Source organism: Macaca thibetana, chromosome 6, assembly GCF_024542745.1.
Source record: "Macaca thibetana thibetana isolate TM-01 chromosome 6, ASM2454274v1, whole genome shotgun sequence".
In the NCBI taxonomy this organism is placed as follows: Eukaryota; Metazoa; Chordata; class Mammalia; order Primates; family Cercopithecidae; genus Macaca; species Macaca thibetana.
In genome coordinates this window covers 34,738,388-34,763,309 of record NC_065583.1, presented here as the reverse complement: position 1 = coordinate 34,763,309, position 24,922 = coordinate 34,738,388, and the positions used below count along the sequence as shown (strand labels likewise).

The 24,922-nt window shown below is 39.8% G+C and overlaps 1 protein-coding gene, 1 long non-coding RNA gene and 1 pseudogene across 10 annotated transcripts in view; 1 reads left to right on the top strand and 2 right to left on the bottom strand.

Moving 5' to 3' along the window:
* The window catches only part of PPP2R2B (protein phosphatase 2 regulatory subunit Bbeta), a 487,138-nt gene that overhangs the window by 280,909 nt on the left and 181,307 nt on the right, over positions 1-24,922 (bottom strand). The window contains exon 1 of one of the 9 annotated variants that reach the window (XM_050794009.1): positions 29-230. The exons of the other annotated variants lie outside the window; for them this stretch is intronic. The gene's annotated coding sequence lies outside the window, so the exon portion shown is untranslated. Of the gene's footprint in view, positions 1-28; positions 231-24,922 lie in introns of those variants that run through there. 9 annotated transcript variants of the gene reach the window in all.
* Positions 1-24,922, bottom strand: part of LOC126956784 (keratin, type II cytoskeletal 8-like) — a 320,724-nt pseudogene that overhangs the window by 175,350 nt on the left and 120,452 nt on the right.
* Positions 1-24,922, top strand: part of LOC126956816 (uncharacterized) — a 272,284-nt gene that overhangs the window by 169,014 nt on the left and 78,348 nt on the right. The window lies entirely within an intron of this gene.

The following is a 24,922-nucleotide window of genomic DNA, read 5'->3' as shown; positions in this document are numbered from 1 at the left end:
AGATGGCAGGGACAGGATTCAGGCTTGCCTGGCCGGAATGAGGGTGCTGGTCCCACGGGAGGGCGGCTCCGGCAGGCGGGGGTAGGGAAGCTGGCGGGGAGCTGGGCAGGGCGCTGCGGCCGGCGCCAGCGCACTCACCCTCACACCCACACGCGCGCACTCGCAGCTGCTGCTGCTGCTGCTGCTGCTGCTGCTGCTGCTGCTGCTGCAGGAGGCTGGAGGCGGCTGGTGCATTAAAGGCGAGGCTCCTCCCAACCGCGTCAGCAGCCCCAGGACTCTTTCCCAGCAGTGGTGGTGGCCGAGGCAGAGGCTGCGGTTGCTCTTTACTGCAGTGGGGCGCATGCAGCCGCGAATCGGCACCTGGGCAGCAAGCGACTAGCTTGCAGGTTCAGGTGGAATGCATAGACGTGCTCTTCCAACCTCCTCCCCTCTCGCGCCACTCAGCTAAGGGCTGCATTTAGGCTAGCACCCAGAGCCCCTAGCTCACTGCCCTTCTCCGAACACTTGCACTTGAGGACAGAAAAGAGAAGTAGGTTCCTTTGGATAGTCAGGAAGTCTACATCCAGGTCCCTTTTCCTCACCCTTATATGATGCATGTGGTCCCTTGGTGAATTTAAAGGGCGAGGTTTGGAGCTGGAAGCTTCAGAAAGAGAGGAGAGAGTGGAAAGCGCCGCTCAGAGCCTATCTTAAGCCCTCCACTAGGAATAGGAGGGAGACCAGGGGCCAGAACTTCGTAATTGCTTCCCCCATTCCTAAGAGTCAAAATATCTTCTAACTATAGGAGGCTGGTGTTCAATAAAGCATCTGTGTCTACACAGGTGAAGGAAAGCACGAGACTAGTAAACAGGGTCAGTCTGAAAAAGTCCACTCTCCCTTGCCCTTTGCACTTCGTTTTGGACAAACTATTGCAGCCCCTCCATTAGGTTTTGCTTGTGCAGGAACACCTTCTATTTGCTCTCAGTGTGGAAGGTACACTGAAGCACAGGAACATAAGCATAAGAGCCCTGTGCCCACAGAGAGCCACTGCTACCCTGGGGGAATTTCGGGAATCCAAATAATACAGAAAAGAGACCTGTCTTGCTACTTCAACTAGGAAGAAATTATAGAATTCCCTCCCCACCCACGTTTTCCCAAATTTCAAACTCTACTTTTGCAAGAAAAGGAGAACATTATTGTTATGAAACAACCAAAAACACTTAATGAAGCAACTCAAATCATTAGAAAGCTAATTTGGAAAAGACATCAACCCCAATCACTAGAAAGCCAATTTGGAAAGGACATTTCCTAGGTTTCATCTTGTAGAAGGTATTCATTTCAATGGGTATCACTGTAGGGAGAGACATCAGCAAATGTCTTGCTCAGTTAAGCTCTACAAGTTTAGCTAGATGGGCCCAGAGGGACCTATGAGTTAATTATATACATACAATGCTTCAGCTAACACAATTTAGAAAGTATTTGAAGTTCAAAAAAATGGAAAAACAAGTCCTTAACTGAGGTTGGGAATTGTCATTAGATTTCCATGCAGTATGGATACTTCTGGTAGATAGAAAATTACTTTGTCCTCATCTCCAGAAAGTGACTGCATATCCGTAGGAGAAAAGAGCAGAAATGTTCCTTGACATAGTGTGTGTGTGTGTGTGTGTGTGTGTGTGTGTGTGTGTGTGTGTGTGTTTTGGGGGAGGGGGCGGGGGGAGTTCAGTTCAACTTTCAATAGATTCCATTTTATTTTCATCTGGTGGTTAAGGCTTATGCACTTGTTTGTTCAAAATCCACATTTAAAATTTTAGTAACAGGTGAAGACGGGTACAAGTTGATTTAATCCACTTTAGTGCCAGTTGTCCTGGCTTGTTCTTCCATGGGATGAGCTGTATCTATCACCAAGGTTCCAACATCCAGTCCTTTTGTAGTTACACATTGCAGCTTCTCTTGGATATTGGCACTATTTGGAGTAGGAGCAGAGTGAGGAAAAGCTACGTTCATCTCTTAGTGAATCAAAATGATGAGAAGACATTGTGCCTTCAGTTGGAACAATCTTAAATTGTTTCAGGAGGCCTTGGAATAGTATTTGGGAAAATTTCCCCCTTGTCTTTCTGAATCATGGGCTAGATTGGGACAGAGCTGTGCAATGAATCAGGTAGGCCCAGGCTCATTGGCCAGGCTGTGCTTGAGAAATTTTCCACTGTAACCAATGGGGAAAATGTCCCTTCCACAGATCAAGCCTCTGGATTTATTCATTTTTTTTCACATATCCTGCAAAATTTCTCCTGCATTTATTCAACAGTCCAGGCATTTTTCCTAAGACACAAGTTCTGAGAAGGCAAATTGGATAGGTCTCCATTGTTTAAGTAGATTTCAAGGTTTCCGTTTGGCCAACTACTCTTTTCTAATATGAGAGAACTAGCTCATCCACCCAAAACCAAGGGGGGAAAAGCTGTTGGCTCTGTGCTTTAACACAATGACATGTGGTGAAGGAGGTAAGGGAGTGAAAAGAGCCCTGTGCACCACTGTGGAGATGGGGGGTGTGGGGGAGAGTAGGGGAGATGGGAGTAGGCTGCAGAGATCAGTCTTCAAAAGACGCACTGGCCACTTCTCTATTCCTCTAAAATGTCAAGTTCTTTCCAATAGTGGTGAGCACTTCCGCATGCTATGTTCTATGCCACTTCCTCACATCTTGGCATTCAGCCTCTCAACTGTCCTTGCTTCACTGAGGCCTTCCCTGACCACACCATAGTCCCGACCTCTGGTGTTTTCTGTGTTCACATTTTTTTTTGGCCTTTTTCATGACCCACAGCATTTTATAATATTTGTTTACTTATTATTGGTGGCTATTTTCACTAGATCTTTTACTTTTGTTTTCTTATTTTATTTTGTTTTTTTGAGACAGAGTCTCGCTCTGTCGCCCAGGCTGGAGTGCAGTGATACGATCTCGGCTCACTGCAACCTCTGCCTCCCGGGTTCAAGCGAGTCTTGTGCCTCAGACTCCCGAGTAGCTGGGACTACAGGCATGCACCACCAGGCCCAGCTAATTTTTGTACTTTCAGTAGAGCTGGGGTTTCACCATGTTGGCCAGGCTGGTCTCAAACTCCTGACCTCAGTGATCCACCTGATTCAGCCTTCCAAAGTGCTGAGATTATTGGCGTGAGCCACCATGCCTGACCTCACTAGATCTTTTCTGTTGACTAACCGGCACTTAGTAGATGCTTAATTATTTTTGTTGGAGACAAACATTTCTTAAACAAATGAATAAATTGCTGAATATCCTACTTAAATATTTAGGTTTCATACCTCTAACCCCCATATTAAAATTATCTGTTGTGAGCTGGAAATTTTCTAGCTCATAAGCTGTATTCCTATTGAAATAATTGTTTTGATTTATTCCTGTATGCATATACACGATCAAAATTTACCAAGCACTTATGTAAAGAATTATTCTGGCCAGGGGCGGAGGCTCACACCTGTAATCTCAGCACTTTGGGAGGCCGAGTCGGGTGGATTATGAGGTCAGGAGATCGAGGCCATCCTGGCTAACACGGTGAAACCCTGTCTATACTAAAAATACAAAAATATAGCCGGCATGGTGTCATGTACCTGTAGTCCCAGCTATTTGGGAGGCTGAGGCAGGAGAATTGCTTGAACCTGGGAGGCAGAGGTTGCAGTGAGCCGACATTGCACCACTGCACTCCAGCCTGGGAGACAGAGCAAGACTCCTTCTCGAGAAAAAAAAGAAAAAAAAAAGAATTGTTCTAGGTGCCAAGGATATAGATTTATATAAAACAGAGTTTCTTTCTTCTTAGAACTTAAATTCTATCATCTAATTTTAATAACATGAGCTTTCTTAGAAATACAGCAAATGCATTCTATATCAACAGACTATAGTGCAATGTTAAGTGCCAAAGCTCCAATATCATTCTCTGTCACTTATTTGTGTGTTTTCAAGCAAGTTACAAGATCTCCCTAAACTGTAGTTTTCTTATCTTTAAATTAGGAAAATGAATAGTATTTATTTCATAGAGTTATTACAAGGATTAAATGAGATAATATGTGGAAAAAATACATTGCTATTACTTTGAGTATTTACTTTCGTCATCATCACCACCACCAATGCTCAGCAAATGTGCAAGTACTTAACTATGTCAGACACTGGGATAGGATCAGAGATTCAGCAACATCAGTGTATAAGATGTAGTCGGTCTCTGATGTCATGGAACTTAGTGTCTAATTTACAGTTCATGTAAAAGGAGCCATAGTCTTCAAAGGAAGCAGCAGAGGGAACTCTGAAAGACTGACATATTTCAGGCTTATGCTTTACATAGAAAAGGCCAATTACAATTACACAGCCTTCTTAAGTTACCCAGCTCAATATGACAGCATGTGGACACATTTTTTTTAACCACCCTTGTCATGGTCCCCTCCCCCAACACTCAACATACCCACTTATCCTTCCTTAGGCTAATGCTTCCTACACGGGAACCTTTTAGGTCATTCTGTCCAATTAGCACATTAAATATCTACAATTTTATTAAAACCTTTGACCTAAGTCAGTCTGGAGATTCTTAATAGAGGCTTTAGATGTCAGACAGTCCTGGTTTGTGTCCCAGCTCAGGCATTTATAAATTTCATGACCTTTGGTGAGTAATTTAACATCTCTGAACCTCTATATTTGCAAAATGGAGGAAAACAATAGTTGCTACTTCACAGGGTTGTTGGGTAGCTTCAGAGGTAACCAAAGTGCTTACTCCAGGTTTGGCTCAGAGCCAGGCTTCACTAAAATGACCCTTCTTCCTCCTGCAGTACTTCATGAGATCTCCCATTTGCAGAGAATTGGAGAGATGCACTCCAAGTCAATTGTTCATGTAAACAGAAATGACCTAGAAACCTCAGTTTTACAGCCTATCAATCTGTCTTAATGAACAACTAGAAACTGGATACATGAAATTTTATCATCTTGCAAAAAGTCCTTTATAAACCATGAAGTCTTATGCAAATGAAAGGAATCGGGATTATCTTCTCTTGACTTTGACATTATGTATGTGCAGACCTAGTCACATTTCTCTGTTGTGGAATCATATGGACTTTCTCTCTATGATCACTAAGCACCAATTGCACAACTCTCTAAGGTGGTTTACGTGCTGACTGTCCAGAGAATGACCTCTTGAATTTCTAACAAGTTTGCAATTCCTGTTTGTGCATGCTACAACATGTAATACCACATAAGTGATCCTTTAATGTGGCATTTAACCTGAGAAAAGAAAACAAAACCTCTTGTCCTCAAAGTGTCGTATTTATTCTAGACTCTGGACTCTTAATGGATTTTACCATGTAAATGTTTCTGCAACTGAAATTCAAGTACAAAAACTTATGAAAATACACAGTGGTACACTGAAGCTGGTAGGTACTGGCTATTGAGAGCTGATTTTGCTGATCACGCACATCTCTTTCTAGTTCTGCTTTGAGAGACATCATGTTGGTAGTTTAACATCAGAAATCTGCCATAGTTACATAATGGAAAATTTTTTTTAAAACGCTATGTAAATTCAGGGTTTTTTTTGAGAGCCAGTTGTTAAACATTTACCAGTCTAGCAGTAGAAACACATTACTTGCTGATATATCTTTCCCCTTATCTCTGTTATCCGTGCAAAGTCCTCTTCAATTTCTGTATAATAAATCTCCCAAGTTGTGTCAGTTCCAGAGCATTCCACCATTCAACCAAACTTCTGCCATAATGTTAAATAACTCTTGAAATCCTACCTATCCCTGAAGGTTTCCCATATCCATCAGAGGAAATTTGATGCCTTTGCCTGATCCTTTCCAGGCTGGTTATGAAATTACCATGGTAGACTTGTGAGTGATTGCTTTTATAAGGGTCCTAGACCTAACAATGTAGGACTGTTTGGCCACGCCCACTCTCAAGGAATCATTCCTTTTGACTATTCAGGTTCTATTGTGACCCTACTCTTGTCCTTGATTTGCCTCAATACTAAGCAAAAATATCCACTGTGCATTATTTCATTGACAGCTGTTTTACTTGTCTAGTGAGGATATTGATGTAATGGGGAAAGTGTTACAAAACTCAAGAGTCTAGATCTGAGAGCATGAGATAAAATATCTTCTTGTACCTCTTATCAATCATTGGTTTTAGAGTTAAATTTAGTCTGTCCTGTGCAAGAAAGTTTTAGTTTACAGTGTATTTGTTAGGTATAGGGTGAGGATTTCCAAAACCAGTTTAGCAACACTCCAGGGACATACTTAGTACCTGATTACACTGCTCAAAGTAAAATTGTAGTATGATTTAAACAAGAATAAGTATTGGGAAATGTCTTTCAAACCTTTAAAAAATATACCAAGAAATAACACTTTACAGAATTTATTCTAAGAAAATAGCCATGGATGGGGGCAAAAATTTAGCCATAAAATTATTTCTAAAGAACATTGCTTACAATCATGAAAAACTGGAAACAACTCAAATGCCCAACAAAATAATTTGTTAGGCAAATTATAATGAGTTCATATAATCGAAAATTATTGATTCATTCATATAATAATAATAGCTAACATTGAGCATTTCTTATGTACTAGGCACTGTGGTAAGGGCTTTACTTGCACTGTCTCATTTTATTCTAACAACAGCCTCTATACAGTAAGTATCATCTCCATTTCACTGAGGCTAATAGAGGTAAATAATATACCCGAAGTCAGACAATTGAGAGCCTGGCTCTGCCCCATGATCTGTCTCTACAGCCCATGCTCTTAACCACTGCGATTTGAGCTATTGTGAGTGTGTGTGTGTACGTGTGTGTGCATGTGTGTCTATTGCAGGGAGTTTAGGTCACAACAGAATCACCTGGAGGTCTCTTTCCAAAGCACTCACCACTAGACTCTTACTTGTCTCTGTTAGGGATGAATATTCTCTCAGTTGAAAATCACCACAATTGTGTTGGTGAGGATGTGGCAAAAATCAGAACCCTCAAATCTTACATTGCTTGTGGGATTGTATAACAGTGCAGCCACAAATAGTTTGCCAGTTCTTCAAAATAATAAGCACAGTTACCATATGACCCAGCAATTTCACATCTACGCATATATTGAAGAGGATTGAAAGCATGTGTTCACACCAAAACTTGAACACAAATGTTCATGTAGTAGTATTATTTATAATAGCCAAAAAGTGGAAACAACCCAAAATGTCCATCAACTGATAAATGGATAAACAAAAACTTATATGTCCATACAATAGAATATTAGTCAGCTATAAAAAGGAACGAACTATGGAAACATGCCCCAACACAGATGAAACTTGAAAACATTATGCTAAGTGAAAGACACCAGACACAGAAGATCACATATTGTATGATTCCATTTCTGTGAAACATTCAGAATAGACAACTGCTTAGATAGAGAAAGTAGATTGATTAGTGGTCGCCAGGGACTGAGGGTAAAAAAGAAAGGATGTGAATGACTGCTAAAGGGTTCAGGATTTCTTTTGGGGGTGTTGAAAATGTTCTAAAATTAGGTAGGGGCGGCCAGGAGAGGTGGCTCACGCCTGTAATCCCAACACTTTGGGAGGCCGAGGCGGGCGGATCACGAGGTCAGGAGATTGAGACAACCCTGGCTAACACGGTGAAACCCCATCTCTGCTAAAACTACAAAAGCATCAGCGGGGCGTGGTGGCGGGCGCCTGTAGTCCCAGGTACTCAGGAGGCTGAGGCAGGAGAATGGCGTGAGCCCAAGAGGCGGAGCTTGCAGTGAGCCCAGATTGCGCCACTGCACTCCAGCCTGGGCAACAGAAAGAGACTCTGTCTCAAATAAACAAACAAACAAACAAATAAATAAAAATAAAAATAAAATAAAATAAAATTGGGGCAATAGCTACACAACTCTGAATATAATTGAAAATCACTGAATTGTATAGTTTAAAAGTTTGAATCTTATGGCATGTGAGTTAGATATCGATAAAGCTGTTATTAAAGATTAAAAATTATCACTATCAAAAACCACTGTTACTTATAGGGAGTATGGAGTATGCTATATCCTTAAGGTATGGTAGTGTAGAAATGCTTAAAAGTAGTGACAAAGATAGATGTTCATGATGTTTAAAAAATGATAAACCAAAATAAGCCAACTGCTACAATTTTTTGGTTAAAAAATGTGCATATGCTAAAAGGAATGTATCAAAATATTAGCAATGGTTATGTGTAGTTTTCTTTTGTGTTCATATTTTTGTTAAAAACATTTTTAGAACATGCATCATTTTAGTTTTTTTTTTTTTTGGAGATGGAGTCTCGCTCTATTGCCCGGGGTGGAGTGCAGTGGCGCGATCTCGGCTCACTGCAAGCTCCACCTCCCGGGTTCACGCCATTCTCCTGCCTCAGCCTCCCAACTAGCTGGGACTACAGGCGACTGCCACCAGGCCCAGCTAATTTTTTTTTTTACTTTTAGTAGAGACGAGGTTTCACCGTGTTAGACAGGATGGTCTGGATCTCCTGACCTCGTGATCTGCCTGCCTTGGCCTCCCAAAGTGCTGGGATTACAGGCGTGAGCCACCGACTCCGGCATCATTTTAGATTTTTTAGATTATCATTTTAAACTTAGTAAAAAAAAAAAAAATAATAAGTATTTTTTAATTCCATGAAATACTTTTTAGGATGAAACTTGTATAGAAAAGATTAAACCATTTTCTTCACACCAGGAAGTCAAGAGACACATGAAACAATTCTGGTCACATATAAAAACATATATGTGACCAGAATGTATAGAACAGCTCTGTGCAATAGAAATATAATGCAAACCACATTTGTAATTGTAAATTTTCTAGTTTCCACATTAAAAAGTGAGGAACAAACTGATGAAATTCATTTTAATATATTTATATTTGAATTTTTTGAAGATAAAATTATGTTATTTAATCTGTCAAAATATATTTTCAATATATTATCAATATAGAATTACTAATGACATATCTAAATTCTTTTCTTATGCCATATCTTTGAAATCTGGTGTTTTACACTAAAAGACCTCTCAAAACTAGCTACATTTCTAGGGGTTGGTAACCACAGTTACCATATTGGACAGCAGAGGTACAATGGAACTATTTCAAAATTTTTATTCCATTTGCAAAAAGAATTTTAATGTGTTCTTTAAAAAATAAATTTTTATCTACTAGGACCTTGAATGTAATGCTAAAACTGAACTAAATAACATTAATCTGATGAGCCTCAGAGCTATTTAAAGTTATACAAACTGAAGATGAAAATATATATAGACATACCTGTATATATATTATACAGAATAGTAATTTTTGAATCCAATCTGCATTTTCCCCTAAAACTAGTAAGCTGAATAAATAAAATACAAAAAGACCAGGATTCTAATAGTAAGATGATACCACATAACAAACTCAGACAAGAAAGATGTAATATATTCTTCCATCACTGTAATAGTTACCATCCTAATAGGTCAACTATTTAGTTCAACACCTGTGTCTTCAATTCCAGCTAAGAGAAGAAGCCAAATAGCCAGATGTCACTGCCAAAAAGGGAACTTTCATATCTGGGCATCTGGACACTATTATAACCAATGAAGGTGGAGAAATTTAAAGGTATAGTTGGTAGGCATCTAGTAGAGAACCATTAGTAGTCTTTTAGATTGTACTGGAGAGTAGAATGTTGTGGTCACATGATCAGTGGATTAATATCTGAGGACTTATTGAATTAGATATTCCATTGTCTTTAACTCATACATGCAAACAGTTCGTTTTGTATGCAATTGAGCACTCTCTCCTTCCTAATACAGTTTCTTCACTGATTCCTGGGCACTGCTCTCTCTTTATTCTCCTACTGCCTCAGTGTACACTCCTCAGGCTCATTTGGTAGCTCCTCACTGCTGTGACCTCTAAACGTGTAACTACCCTAGAGTTCAAAGTTCAAAGTCCACAGTCCCACAGCTTACCACTTACATAACAACAAAACCCTAAATCTGAACTTTAAGCATAAACCTCTCCCCAGACCTCCAGAACAATATCACCAGCAGCCAAGCTGATATTTCACGGGGCATCTACAGGGCATCTCAATCCCTAATTCTGCCCCACAATACCCTGTCCCACCCTCCTGTTCCAGTCTCTCATTCCCATCTTTTCAATCCTGCCTGCTCTAACTTTGAAATATGTCCAGAATCAACCACTTCTCACCATCTCCACTGCTGCTACCATGCTCCAACTATCATCCTATCTCACCAAGATTATTTCAATAGATTCGAACCAGTCTCTGATCCTCCTTCACCCCCAACCCCTACAGAGTAGTTTCCAAGCAGCAGGCAGAATGGTCCTTTTAAATGCAAATCACTTCATGTCACTTCTGCTCAAAGCCTTTTATTGGCTTCCTACACATGCAGACTAAAACTTTCTTAAAATGCTGGAAAGATTTAGCTCCAGCTATAGCTCTGTCTTTTTTTTTTTTTTTTTTTCACTTATCACCTGCCGTACCACCAAATTTCACCTCCCCTCCCACCACCACCACTCGCTATAGACATGGAAGGAAGACAGGACAGGAAGACAGGAGAACATTCCCATTCCAAGACCTTTGCATCTTATGTTCCCTCTCTTTCAGACACAAGCATAGCTCAGTGCTTTACTTCTTCAGGTGTCTGTTCCAGTATCAACTTCACTGGGATACCTTTCTCGACTACTCTGTATAAAATAAATTAGCACCTCCATCTCTGTCCATCACTCTCTATCCCCATATTGCAACTAGACTGTATATATTTATTTGGTTTTGGTTATTATACCAGTAGAACATAATTTCCAGGGAGACAGGAACTATTTTGTTCCCTGCTTTATATGCAGTACCTGGAACAGTGCCTGGCACTACTAGTTATGCTAATATATCTTTTGAAAGAATAAAAGAGTGTATATATGTTTGTTTAATAATAAGGATGAATCATGAAGGAAAATTAATGAACAACAAACCTAGAATGCTTATGTAGTAAAGGATTTACTCTTGCCCAAAGAGAGGCCTAGGTTTTGCCCTAGGCTTCTTGGAGGTAATCTGTATCATATATGACAGCAATGTCTTTGTTTAGGGTAAGGACTGACTCCAGTGGAACTTAGGGTGGGGGTGGCAATACCAGAATGACCATGTGACTTAGGGTGGAAGCTTTGGGTCACATGGTTATCAGGGGACCTGAACACTAAGTTCAATCATATATATAATCAATGAGTCCATCATGTCTACCTAATCAAGCTCCAATAAAAACTCTAAATACAAGGCTCAGGTAAGTTTCTTTGGTTGACAATACTTTATGCATATTGTCACATGGCAGGAGGATAATGGCAGGGAGGTAATGCATGAGGTCAATGGCAAGAGGGTAATGCCCCCTGAAGACAATTGAAACTTTGTAAGAGCCTCTCCCAGGCTCTGCCCTATGCATTTCTTTCTTTGGTTGATTTTAATCTGTATCGTTTCCCTATAAGTCATAACCGTGAGTATAATCACTTTCAGTGAGTTCTGTGAACTCTTCTAGTGAATTATCAAAACGAGAATAGTTGTAGAAACCCTCTGAATTTGTAATTGGTGTCAGAAGTTAGCGCAGTTTTGAGGATTCTACCCTCAAACTTAGCAGTTGTCTAACTCCAGGCAGTGCTAATCATACATCTGGCAAAGTTGAAGCTAAAAAGTGGGCTTAGAGAGCATTAGGTCTAGCCCATCGTTTTATTGATGAGGAAAGCCTAGAGAAAAGATGCGACTTGCCCAGATTACCTGGTAATTTGGTGACAGACAAGCATGAGACTTGGTGTCCTGAATCCCATGATCACATCCGCACACACACAATGGTTCTTCTTAACTTTTGTTTTGTGGCATATGCACCACTTTTTCTTAAGAAGGTTAATACAAACTTATTGGATAATTAAGTTGGCTTAACTCTCCAGTATTCTAAGGTCAGTGTCAAGGGGAGAAATTACCACTGTCTTTCAAATTACCAGTGTCTTTCAAAAGACACTAGGGCCAGCCCTGGACAAAATTGTAAAGAAACACAGTTCCTCTTTTCTCCCTTGCCTCTGCTTTTAAGCCCTGTGATGGGCCAGGGAAATGCTGCAGGAGGAGCTGTATCAGTCCTCCTGAGCCACAGCCGTAGAGGTCCGGGTAGAAAGCCTTTATGCTCAGTTCTATTATCTTTAACTGGTTCTATTATCCTTCACCTACACCATCATGGTCTGCCACACTCTCCTTCTTTGGAGGAAATCTGAAAAGTATAGGCAGCTTTAGAAGCTTTAGGACACAGCACATGGTAAACTTAGCTCATCATGTGGGAAACATGTTGACAAATTCAAGGCATTATGCAAAGAAGGTTGTCATTCTGGCCATTACTGTACTAGTGTGATAAGTTACAGAAGCCAGAATTCAAGAGTTAGATGGACCTTGAACTTGTAAGCAAGGTTGTATATATTTTAAAACTCAATAAATATTTATGGAATAAATATAGAGTGAAAATAATGATATTAAACATCCCGCAAATAGAGACCTTTGCAATTTACATTTGGCATCTGACAGCCCTACAAGGACTGAACAAAGGATGAAAACCCAAGTTCATAAATTTACATTTGAAAAGTACCATAGGCCCTGAGCCGTGACTTTAACATTTTAGGATCATAGATCCTTTTGAGAATTTAATGATGGTTTTCGACTCTCTCCCCAGGAAAACAACAGCAGCAACACAGTTTAGAGCACTTCCTGCTTCCAAATGCTGACTCATTATGTCTATTTCACAGATAGGAAGAAGAAAAGAGAGAGAGAGAGAAATAAATAAGGCCTGGGTCCAAAGAAAGGTTCAAAGTTGAGTGCAAGTTTAGAATTACAGTGCTCTCATGTCCCCAGCATATTTTTTCGTACAGAATACAAGTGGCTCTTACAGATACAGCACTTAACTGGTAATGATATAAGTCCAGATGTGAGTCTCCTTTCTATGATGGGTCAGTAAAGTGTAATAGGCAAATGGCTAAAGGCATGACTTTTGAGAACCAAGTTGCCTGAGGTCGAATCTTTACTGTGGGCAAGTTTCTTAATCATGTTCTGGTTTTATCTCATTTGTGAAACAAAGATAGTAATAGGATCCACTCATAGGGTAGTTGTAAAAATGGAATGAAATGCCTAAAGCAATGCATGGCACATAATGCACACCCAATAAATGTTCACTCTTGGTATTAGGCGTTGGATACTGTCATTTTTATGAACACTCTCATTGTCTACATGGATGCTGGATTTTATTCACTTGTGTAGTCTTCATCCTTGAATTATGTTAACAGATTTGCTCTTTTTTTTTAAGTTAACTAAAATTCATGGTTTCATTATTAAGGAGTATGAAACTTATGTCAGTGGGCTTCTAATGGAGGCATATTCATTCAACATCAAATTTTTATTACCTGCCTACTATGTGCTTAGCACTAGGCTTTCTAGTTGCTTGTAAGGAGCTCATGACTTGATTGCAAAGATAACTGTTACAATTTATGTGCAAATAAGAGACCAACCAAGTGTGAACTAACCACAATGTAAACATGTAGAGGCATCTAGTGGAGTGAGAATAGCTTTGAAAGTTAAAATAGATGAGTAGAATACCTGACCTAGGCCTTGAAGCAAGACTCACTACATAATTTGTACATAAATCAAAAAAGGGGGAGTCTTTTGTTCTTAAAGTATTTGGAATTTTAAGACAGCAACAACAGAGCATTAAACCAAGCACAGGACCCTTCTAAGAGTGGGTCTTAAGCCACTACACATGTCATATGCTCTGCCTTGAAGGATGGGAAGACTCATGGAGAGATTACCGACATTAGCAGAGTGACACTTTCCAGACTGTCAGTCATGCCATTCACATGCCTCTGTGTTCTTTCTTGTACTTTTTCTCTGAAGCAAAATGTTTTTACTTACTTTTTCAACCCATGCAAACCCTACCTATCCTTCAAATCCCAGCTTGAGTCTGAGTTCAGAGGGAACACAATGGAATAAAAAGAGCCCCAGACTTAGAAGAGCAAAGGTCAGTTCTGCATTCCATCAGCTCTGGAACTATGAGCAAATTCTCTTAACTTCTCTCATAGTGGGTTTGCACACATGCCACATAGGGGCATCAAAAGGCATCAGAAATGCAAAAGAGGTTTGAAATAATAATTCCTCATATTGACAAAGAGCTTTATAATTTTCCTGTAAACCCTTCCCTAGCTTCTACAGACTACAAATAGCACTTGCTGAGTGTCCAGTGCCTGATTAAAACATACATGCACACACGGACGTGAGCACCTGTCTGTCCCTCCCACCACCTCTCTCTACTTAGCATATATGATTTTTCTGTCTTATTATCTCATTTAACTTCTTAAGATCTTCAGGCCTTCAGTCTTTACCCCTTCCAAGTCACCCTCCTCACTAAGTCAGTATGATCTTTGTAACTTATGGTTCCTCACTGCCTAGTGTAAAGTTTCCTAAATCCAATGGCACAGAATCAGTGTCTTTTGAGGTGTTTGTTAATCAGTGTTCTGGGAAAAGAAGTGCAGTTTGAAAAAAAGCCTCATGCTATAGTAGCCCTCTGCTGTAGGTTTCCAATGCACATGTAAAACCTCTGAGAAATCCTGCAATAAAAAAGTTAATTTAACTTTGTTCAAATCAGAATTTTCCATGTTAATTTGTCTATATTTACATTTTATACAATACCCGTGTTCTGCAGAAATGTTTTGTCAAATGCTGGCCTGCACTCAGACATTCTGCTTGTTTTATAGAACCTCTAGAATCTATTCCTAACCTAGGTTTCTAGTTCGTTTTCTGTTAACCCCTTCACAAACCCTGTGCTGCAGAAACAGTGGGCCATTTTCAGTTTCTTGAAGAACTCTGAGCTCTGCACCTGTTGTGCTCTCCGCCAAGAATGTCTTTCCTGTCACTCATCCATCCATTTATCCCCCAGTGATGTGTTTCTCTTCACTTAAGACCCAGCTCACTTGCTCTGTAAAGACGTCTCTGACATTTTCAGTAACTACTGTCTCCTACTTCCAGTGGTTAACTCTTCTAAAGAACTTCATATATGAAAATGATTCCTGAGCTTTATTGAATGCCTTCTTTGTGTCAATTGTTTAGCTTTTATTGTGACGTAGGCAAACATCTAAGATGATTAAAATAAGGTCTACTTTACAGATTAATAAGTGCATGGATTAAGAAACCCACTTCTTTTTCTGCCTTTTGAGTGGTGCCCACCATCCACCTAGTAGACCCATTCCAGAAACACAGAAGACATTTTGAAAATCTTCCTCTACCCTACATCCAGTCAGGTGTCATGTCCTATATATCCCAGATTCCTAAACAACCTTAAAACCTGTCCATAGGCCAGGCGCTGTGGCTCACGCCTGTAATCCCAGCACTTTAGGAGGCTAAGGCGGGCGAATCATTTGAGGTCAGGAGACCAGCCTGGCCAACATGGTGAAAACCCATCTCTACTAAAAATACAAAATGAGAACACATGGACACAGGGAGGGCAACATCACATACCGGAGGCTGTCGGTGGGTGGGAGGAAAGGTTGGAGAGAGCATTAGGACAAATACCTAATGCATGTGGGGCTTAAAACCTAGAACACAGGTTGATAGGTGCAGCAAACCACCAAGGCACATGTATACTTATCTAACAAACCTGCACATTCAGCACATGTATCTCAGAACTTAAAGTAAAATTAAAAGAAAAAAAAAATTTAGCCGAGCATGGTGATGGGTGCCTCTAATTCCAGCTACTTGGGAGGCTGAGGCATGAGAATTGCTTGAACCCAGGAGGCGGAGATTGCAGTGAGCCAAGATTGCACTGCTGCATTCCAGCCTGGGCAATAGAGTGAGACTCAGTCTCAAAAGAGCAACAACAACGGCAACAACAATCTGTCCATATGTATCCATGTACACTGCTACTAAGTTAGCCTGGACAAGTATCATCTCCTGGCTGTGTTCCTGCAGTAGCTTCTGAGCAAATATTCCATCTCCATGTTGCCACAAGTGTGATCATTTCCTAAAGCGCAGATCTGATCATGCCAATTGCCCTGCTTAAAGTTCTTGAGTGCCTTCCCATAACTCTGAGGAAAACAATCCAAGGCCCTTAATACTACGTAATGGATCTTTAAGGATTGGCTACTGTCTGCCTTCCTACCTATATTTTGTTATTAATTAGGACCTCACAGTCTACACAAGAAACTTTGCAGAGCCTATTGTGATTTATAGGCCTTGCCAAACATTCTTTCACCTCTGGACTTTATTTTTATGCTTCATTTTGAGACAAGATCTTGCTCTGTCACCCAGGCTGGAGTGCAGTGGCACGATTATGGCTCACTGCAGCCTCAACCTTACAGGTTCAAGCAATCCTCGCACCTCAGCCTCCTGAGCAGCTGGGACCACAGGTGTGCACCACCACACCCAGCTAATTTTTGTATTTTCAGTAGAAATGGGGTCTTCTCATGCTGCCCAGGCTGGTCTTAAACTCCGGGGCTCAAGTGATCCACCTGCCTCAATCTCCTGAAGTGCTGGTATTACAGGCATGAGCCACCACACCTGGCCTGCCTCTAGACCTTTGTACACACTTTTTCTACTTCTTGAAATTATCTTCCTTCTCCTCCTAACTCTGCTAATTCATGAGCTTCTTAAATGTAGGCCAAGGATAGTGCTCTTCCTCTAGGGCCCATAGCATCTTGACATTTTTTTCTCTCCTGTAAGATCTTTGGGGCTGGGGCTATATCTTAATCACTCTCTTATCTGTACCTAATATAGTGCCGGCCCTAGAACTGGCATGGAATAGTCATTTATTGAATGCCTGAATGAATCAAAGAATGAATAAATGAGTAAATGAAAGCAAAACTAAAAGGACAGCTTGGGGTATTACAAGAGAAGGAATTTAGAGCTTTCTTTCACACATCCTCCTGCCTTTGTCCTTTATGTCAAAATATGTTGTCCTCCTTTCACTTCCCCAAAAGCTCCATGTATGCTCCACTTGAAGAGCCTTTGCATCTTCCGGAGTGTTTCTTCTTCATTCACCCACAGTTAATATCTCTTTATCCTTCACATTTCAGATTAGTCATCTTTTCAGGAGGAAAGAATTCTTGCTGATGCAGATGAGTCGGCCCCCTGCAATACTGCTGTCAGCACCGAGTGTCTCCTTCATTACTTTCACCACAGTGTAGCTCTATATCTATGCCTATGGATGTTCATTTAGCAAAAGTTTCCTCCAATAGACAGTAAGCTCATGAAAGAATCATGCCTGTTTTTAATTCACTATTGGATTCCCAGTGCTGAAGTACGGACACACAAAAGTTTGTTAAATGGATGCATGAATTAAAAACAGTAGTTTTTAATCTCATCAGCGGTTTTTTGTTTGTTTCATCACCGTGTACATGCATAGTAGGGTTCAGTATATAAGGGCTGTTTGTTAAATGAAAGACTATAACTGATTTCTTGCCCCAGTTTATAAGCAGTTGTTAACTAGTATGGTTGAGATAAAAAATTTTGTTTCTATAAATTTAGTAATATTTGCATATTTTCATACTATTTTGTAATATGTTTATGGCTTCTCTCGAAATAAATGTCAAAAGAATTCCATCTGCCCAGCTCCTGGACTCCAACTCATTAGGCAAATAAAGAGCCACAAAGTCCATCTCCACCACAGGAAAGGACAATAGCTGTAATTCATAGATTCCATAATGTGTACATAATTGGAAGACATCAAAATCTGTCATGTCACAGACTAGTCAGTGATTCTTCAGTAAGAAATTATGAAAATCGCAAAACAAACGTTCCAAAGGGGTCATTACTGTTTGACAATTCATCGGGCTAGATAATATTGTCTAAGTGATCGCCTGGCTCTGTTTGACCTTAAATGAAAGCAGAGGAACTGAGAAACACATTAAAGAAAGGCTATGCTTAGGCTTTTGGAGTTACACAAACTTTGATATGTCTGAGAAGAAGTGCTTTTTTCCCCCATAATTTTAAGAAGAGGGTAGGCAATGACATTTTAAAGCCTGTTTACCTCATAATCAAATCATCTGCAATTTGATAGGTGCTTATCGAGTGCCGGGTATTATGCATGTCTTTATGCACACATTAACTCTGTCTCTCGCGATCACCCCGAAGGAGGTATTATTAACTATCACTGAGGCAACTGAGACGCAGAGACCTGAACTATCTTAGAGAAAGTAGAACGTGACTGATGTGGGGCTCAAACCCACCGTTACTTGACTCTACTCAATAATGATTCCACTTACATTTCTCTATGCAAATTTCTGTTCCAGCCTTCTACTCAGTAAGTACACACTAGGTATTTGTCAAAAAGAATCAAAGTGCCATAATTCCCATAATTATTTGAAAAGAACACCTAAACAGTCACCAGGATGACTTTTTCTCTCAAAGAATCTATTCAGTTTGAGATGCCCTGTCGTGGTGAGATCTTACAAAACGATAAATAAACCCTTAGACATTTTGTTGTTGAATTTTTTAAGCCCATTTCTTTCTTTCTTTCTTTCTTTTTTTTTTTTTTTTTTCGGTGATTCACTTTCCTGTTACTCAGAACATTATACACCTACACACATCAAATAAAACGGAATATTCCAAGATTTAAAGGCGTTAGTGGGGGTTGTCAATACATGAAAGCAGAGAAGCTGTTTAGTGTAATTGGGGAAAAGTGGAGGCTCAGACTGTCAAAAAAAAAGATAGCTTTTCTACTTTAAAACTACAGTTTCAGGATATAGAAGTGGACCATCTAAGAAATGCTGGCTTAGCCTCTTAAGAAGGTAATGATCCTCCTTGATTTAGAACAAGCAGAAAAAGAAAATTAAGGTCAATGATGAACTGAGCATATATTTGTTATCTCCTTTTCCCAAGATCTCTTTAAAATGATAGTAAAGAAGCAAAGCAGATACAGCCCCAGAACAATGAAAAGAATATAAAGAGGGTCATTAAGTGAATGATGCATATTACGTGTTTCTGGGAGAAGACAGGTAAGTGGAGGAATGATGACAGATTGAGGGCACAGCTAAGAAGGGCCCCCATCTATCTTGCAAAAACCTAGAGAGAGTTAGGATTTAGAAATGCCAAAGATGATGTGGGATGAAGGGTGAAAAATGGAGCGGGTGTGAAGAGGGATTTACCTGCCCCCCATTCCCACTGTTCAACTCTTCTCATCACACCCTGGGAGGGTACAATAAAAAGTTCTTCATTTTGAAAGAAAACTAAAAGGGTCTGGGGTGGACTAAGGTCACGAGTGTGGGAGTTGGGTCTTCAGAGCAAAGCGTTCTGCATTTTGGCATTAGGGACTACAACATACAAGGTAATCTCTGTGCCTACTCACTGTATAATGAAACTCACTAGTTGGTAAGTCCTATTCATATTCATTTGACAGTTCTACTGATTCATTCTCACATATGACCGGGCAAAGGAAGATTATCTAGTCAATTGAGTAAAATCTACAATGTGAGGGGGAAAAAGACCACGATAAACAAATATAAAAACACATACTGAATCCCAGCACTTTGGGAGGCCGAGACGGGCGGACCACGAGGTCAGGAGATCGAGACCATCCTGGCTAACATGGCGAAACCCCATCTCTACTTAAAAAAATACAGAAAAACTAGCCGGGCGAGGTGGTGGGCACCTGTAGTCCCAGCTACTCAGGAGGCTGAGGCAGGAGAATGGCGTAAACCCGGGAGGTGGAACTTGCAGTGAGCCGAGATGCGGCCACTGCACTCCAGCCTGGGCGACAGAGCAAGACTCCATCTCAAAAAAAAAAAAAAAAAAAAAAAAAAAAAAAAAAAAAAAAAATACTGGAGAAAACAGATACTTTTAGGGCCAGAAATAAATAAATAAATCCTAATTTGTATGTGCAGAAACATTTAAAAGGAGAATAAATCTACAATTCAAGAACCGAATGCTATACAAAGAAGGAAAACAGAGAATAAGAAAAAAACCATGCAATTAAAAAATATGGCAAATTTGTTTTTAAATTATTAGAAGGTTAAAATATACAGGTCAAGGAAATCTCTTAAAAAGTAGGAGAGGCTGGGCACAGTGGCTCACGCCTGTAATCCCAGCCTTTGGGAGGCCGAGGCAGGTGGATCACCTGAGGTCAGAGGTTTGAGACCAGCCTGGCCAACCTGGCAAAATCCTTTGTCTACAAAAAGTACAAAAATTAGCTGGGTGTGGTGGCGGGTGCCTGTAATCCCAGCTACTCAGGAGGTTGAGGCAGGAAAGTCTTTTGAACCAGGGAGGCAGAGGTTGCAGTGAGCTGAGATTGTATCACTCACTCCATTCCAGCCTGGGTGACAAGAGTGAGACGCTATCTCAAAAAAAAAAAAAAAAAAAAAAAAAAAGGAGAAAAAGATAAAGCCAAAATCAGAGATATTAAAATTAGGAAATTATGCTGTGAAGCCTCATATCCAATTAATAGAAGTATCGGGTAGAATTAGGAAATCAAAAATAAGGAAATTATTAAAGAAATACTCAAAAAGCTATTTCCCAATTGAATAAAATGAGCGATTGAGATTAAAAGGAGCCCTTTGTGTGTCCATATCGGTCATTTTAAAAGACCTACAACTACATAATCATTGTGAACATTAAGGATACAAAGAATACCCTAAAAGTTTCCTGGGGAAAACACAGGCCACGTCTATGTTAGTAACTATCAGATTGTCACTGGAAAATTTCTTCAACATTGGTCCCTAAAAAACAATGAAACGACAACTTCAAAGTCCCATGAAATAATGACTCAAACAAGATTTCTATACTCAACCTACCAACTGACTGAATGGCTGGGGCTGGGGAACTTGAAATTTATTGAGCCATGCACTTCCTTTGCTAGATGCTTTATTGTGATTGTCAACACTCCTTTAAAGGAAATATTATTTTTGCCATCCACAGACAAGATCCACTAATAGGTCGACCCAAGGAATAAGTGTCAAAAATAAGTGTCACAGTCAGAAAACACACCTGAGCCAATCTGCTATTTTTCTTCCAGAGTATATCACTAGGTCTTTGAACACACAAAGGCAGGCCAGCTCATAGGGCATAGAAGATACAATATAGAAACAGGGAGAACCATTCACTCCTGGGACTTTGAGGCAAGGTTAGACTGTTGCCATATGCAAAGGAGCATTAGGTCATTGTTGCTACCTTGGCAACTTTCAAAGGTTAGTGTTCCAGCTATATTTTCTTTCTTTTCTTCTTCCCTTCCCTTCCCTTCCCTTCCCTTCCCTTCCCTTCCCTTCCCTTCCCTTCCCTTCCCTTCCTTTCCTTTTTCTTTTTTTTTTTAATTTAATTTAATTTTATTTATTTATTTATTTTTTTAAATTTATTTATTATTATTATACTTTAAGTTGTAGGGTACATCTGCATAATGTGCAGGTTTGTTACATATGTATACTTCTAAAACACCTGTACACATCTTGTAGCCTGGAGCTTAAAATAAAATTTAAGAAAAAGGAAAGGTTTGTTACAAGTATACATATGTAACAAACCTTTCCTTTTTCTTAAATTTTATTTTAAGCTCCAGGCTACAAGATGTGTACAGGTGTTTTAGACATGAAGTCTTTGCCCATGCCTATGTCCTGAATGGTACTACCTAGGTTTTCCTCTAGGATTTTTATGGTATTAGGTCTAACATTTAAGTCTCTAATCCATCTTGAATTAATTTTCGTATAAGGAGTAAGGAAAGGATCCAGTTTCAGCTTTCTACTTATGGCTAGCCAATTTTCCCAGCACCATTTATTAAATAGGGAATCCTTTCCCCATTTCTTGTTTCTCTCAGGTTTGTCAAAGATCAGATGGCTGTAGATGTGTGGTATTATTTCTGAGGACTCTGTTCTGTTCCATTGGTCTATATCTCTGTTTTGGTACCAGTACCATGCTGTTTTGGTTACTGTAGCCTTGTAAATTATGCTGCTATAAAGACACATGCACACGTATGTTTATTGCAGCACTATTCACAACAGCAAAGACTTGGAATCAACCCAAATGTCCATCAGTGACAGATTGGATTAAGAAAATGTGGCACATATACACCATGGAATACTATGCAGCCATCAAAAAGGATGAGTTTGCGTCCTTTGTAGGGACATGGATGCAGCTGGAAACCATCATTCTTAGCAAACTATCACAAGAACAGAAAACCAAACACCGCATGTTCTCACTCATAGGTGGGAACTGAACAATAAGATCACTTGGACTCAGGAAGGGGAACATCACACACAGGGGCCTATCATGGGGAGGGGGGAGGGGGGAGGGATTGCATTGGGAGTTATACCTGATGTAAATGATGAGTTGATGGGTGCAGCACACCAACATGGCACAAGTATACATATGTAACAAACCTGCACGTTATGCACATGTACCCTACAACTTAAAGTATAATAATAATAAATAATTATTGACAGTAAAAAAAAAAAAAAAAAAAAAAAAAAAAAAAAAAAAGATGTGTACAGGAAGTGAAGTTTGTTACATAGGTAAATGTGTGCCATGGTGATTTGCTGCACCTATCAACCCAACACCTAGGTATTAAGCCCGGCATGCATTAGCTATTTTTCCTAATGCCCCCCATCTCCCTGCTCCACCCCCACACAATGGACAGTCCCTAGTTGTGTGCTGTTCCCCCCTCCCTGTGTTTATGTGTTCATGTCATTCAGCTCCCACTTATAAGTGAGAACATTCAGTGTTTAGCTGTCTGTTCCTGCATTAGTTTGCTGAGGATAATGGCTTCCAGCTCCACACATCCCCCTGCAAATGACATGATCTTGTTCCTTTTTATGGCTGCATAGTATTCCATGATATATATGTACCACATTTTCTTTATCCAGTCTATCATTGATGGGTATTTGGGTTCATTCCATATCTTTGCTATTGCGAATAGCAGCTATATTTTCTTATGTAAATATAGCTGAAGATATTTTACAAATTGAGGCGCACCCAATTTTGAAGTTGAATATGACCAAGAAGCTTCCATTACAAATATTTAACTCATTGGTGCTAACATAAAATATCTGTACAAATAAATTCAGCCAGTGGCTTACTCCTGTAATCCCAGCACTTTGGGAGGCTGAGGTGGGAGGATCACTTGAGCCCAGGAGTTCAAGACCAGCTTGGGTAACATAGTGAGACCCAGACTCTACAAAAAATTAAAAAGAAAAATTAGCCAGGTGTTGTGACATGCACCTATTATCCCAGTTACTTGGGGGACTGAGGTGGAAGGATTGCTTTATCCCAAGGAGGTCGAGGCTTCAGTAAGCTGTGTGATCATGCCACTGCACTCCAGCCTGGGTGACAGAGTGAGACCCTCCTTCAAACAAACAAACAAAAACCAAAATACAAACTCCCCTACATTTCCTGTGCTCTCTATTTCAACCTATCTGTTGAATCTCATTTACAAACTCATGAAACAAATATTCATTGTACCTGAGGTCCTAGATGCTATGTCAACAACACAAATTCCCTGTCCTCATGAAACTTTCAGTCTAGGAAGATAATGAAGAGAATTTGGTGAAAGAGAAGAATGCAAGCAGGAAGAGGGAGATTTACTTGGTTAGAGTGGTCAGGAAAATACTTTCCATTGAGGTAACAATTCAGTCGATTCAAATAATCCAGTTATGTAATGGTTGGTGTGATGGGTGGTTGCATTAGAAGGAAATGGAATAGTAGTGCAAACACCTCAAGATGGGAAAATGCTTGGAGGGTTCAGGAACTGAAACTGTGCCAAAGTAAGTGAGAAAAAGGATGGCCAAAGATGAAATTGGAAAGGTAATTAGAGCCATAACTCACAGGGCCTGTAGGCTATTGTAAGAAATTAGAAGACAACTCAAAATGTGATGAAAACTGAAGAGCTGAAAACAGGAGGGACATGAACTGATGTATGGTTGTTTGTTTGACTTACCCGAAGACCTGACGATGTGCACACTCCACTGGCGTCTCAGAATCAACAAACACAGACATCATCTTCCTTGCCCCCAATGTCTCCATTTCTTTCTATTCCTCTCCTCTCCCCATGCCTTTCTTTCAAATATTTATTAAAAATCAACTCTGTCAAAATACTTCCTGAGTCCCTATAGTAGTCAAACAGCAAAATACTGTCATCTCAGCATTGTTTTATTTCCTCACCCACACATTCAATTAACAACTACATCCTATGAACTATTTTGCAAAATGTCTCTCAAACTCTGCCTAGTTCAAGCTTTTATTACAACTCATATAATATAAATAATAATAGCAATAATAATGTTGCTACTACCCACAATAATTATTACAACTACTTCTAATACAAACAATGCTTACTATGGATCAGGCTTTGATATATGCATTTTACATAGATTAACACATTTAATTGTCACAAAAATCCTGAGGTCTGGCTCTAGATACACAACCACACATGGCCTTGTTAAAGTGCTCTTAACTGGTGGCCTTTTCTCTGTCCTTTTTCTAATTCATCCTACTCATTTTATTGACAGACTAATTGTCCCCATACAAAGATCTGATCAAACCAAAAGCCATCTGTGGTTCCCCAGTGCATTGAGAACAGCATTCAAACTCCTTAAGCTGATAATCATCCTCCCAAGATCTGGTCCTAATCTATACTTCCCAATTCAGAGCGTACCTCTTCTCTACACATAACAAAGTTTTGCTACACTGGAATCAGTTTATTTATAATTATCTTCAATGCACCAATTCTCAAATTGTGGTATGAGCACCTCTAGGGATCCCTAAAATTGCTTTAGGAGGTCCATAGATCAAAACTATTTTCATAATGCTAAGATGTTATTTGTTTTTGTAACTCTTTATCTCACGAGTGTACAGCAGGGTTTCCCAGGCACTCTATGATATGATATTACAACAGACTGCAGAAGCACATATGAGAATCTGTCTTCTATTAAGCAAGATGTTAAAGAGATTTATAA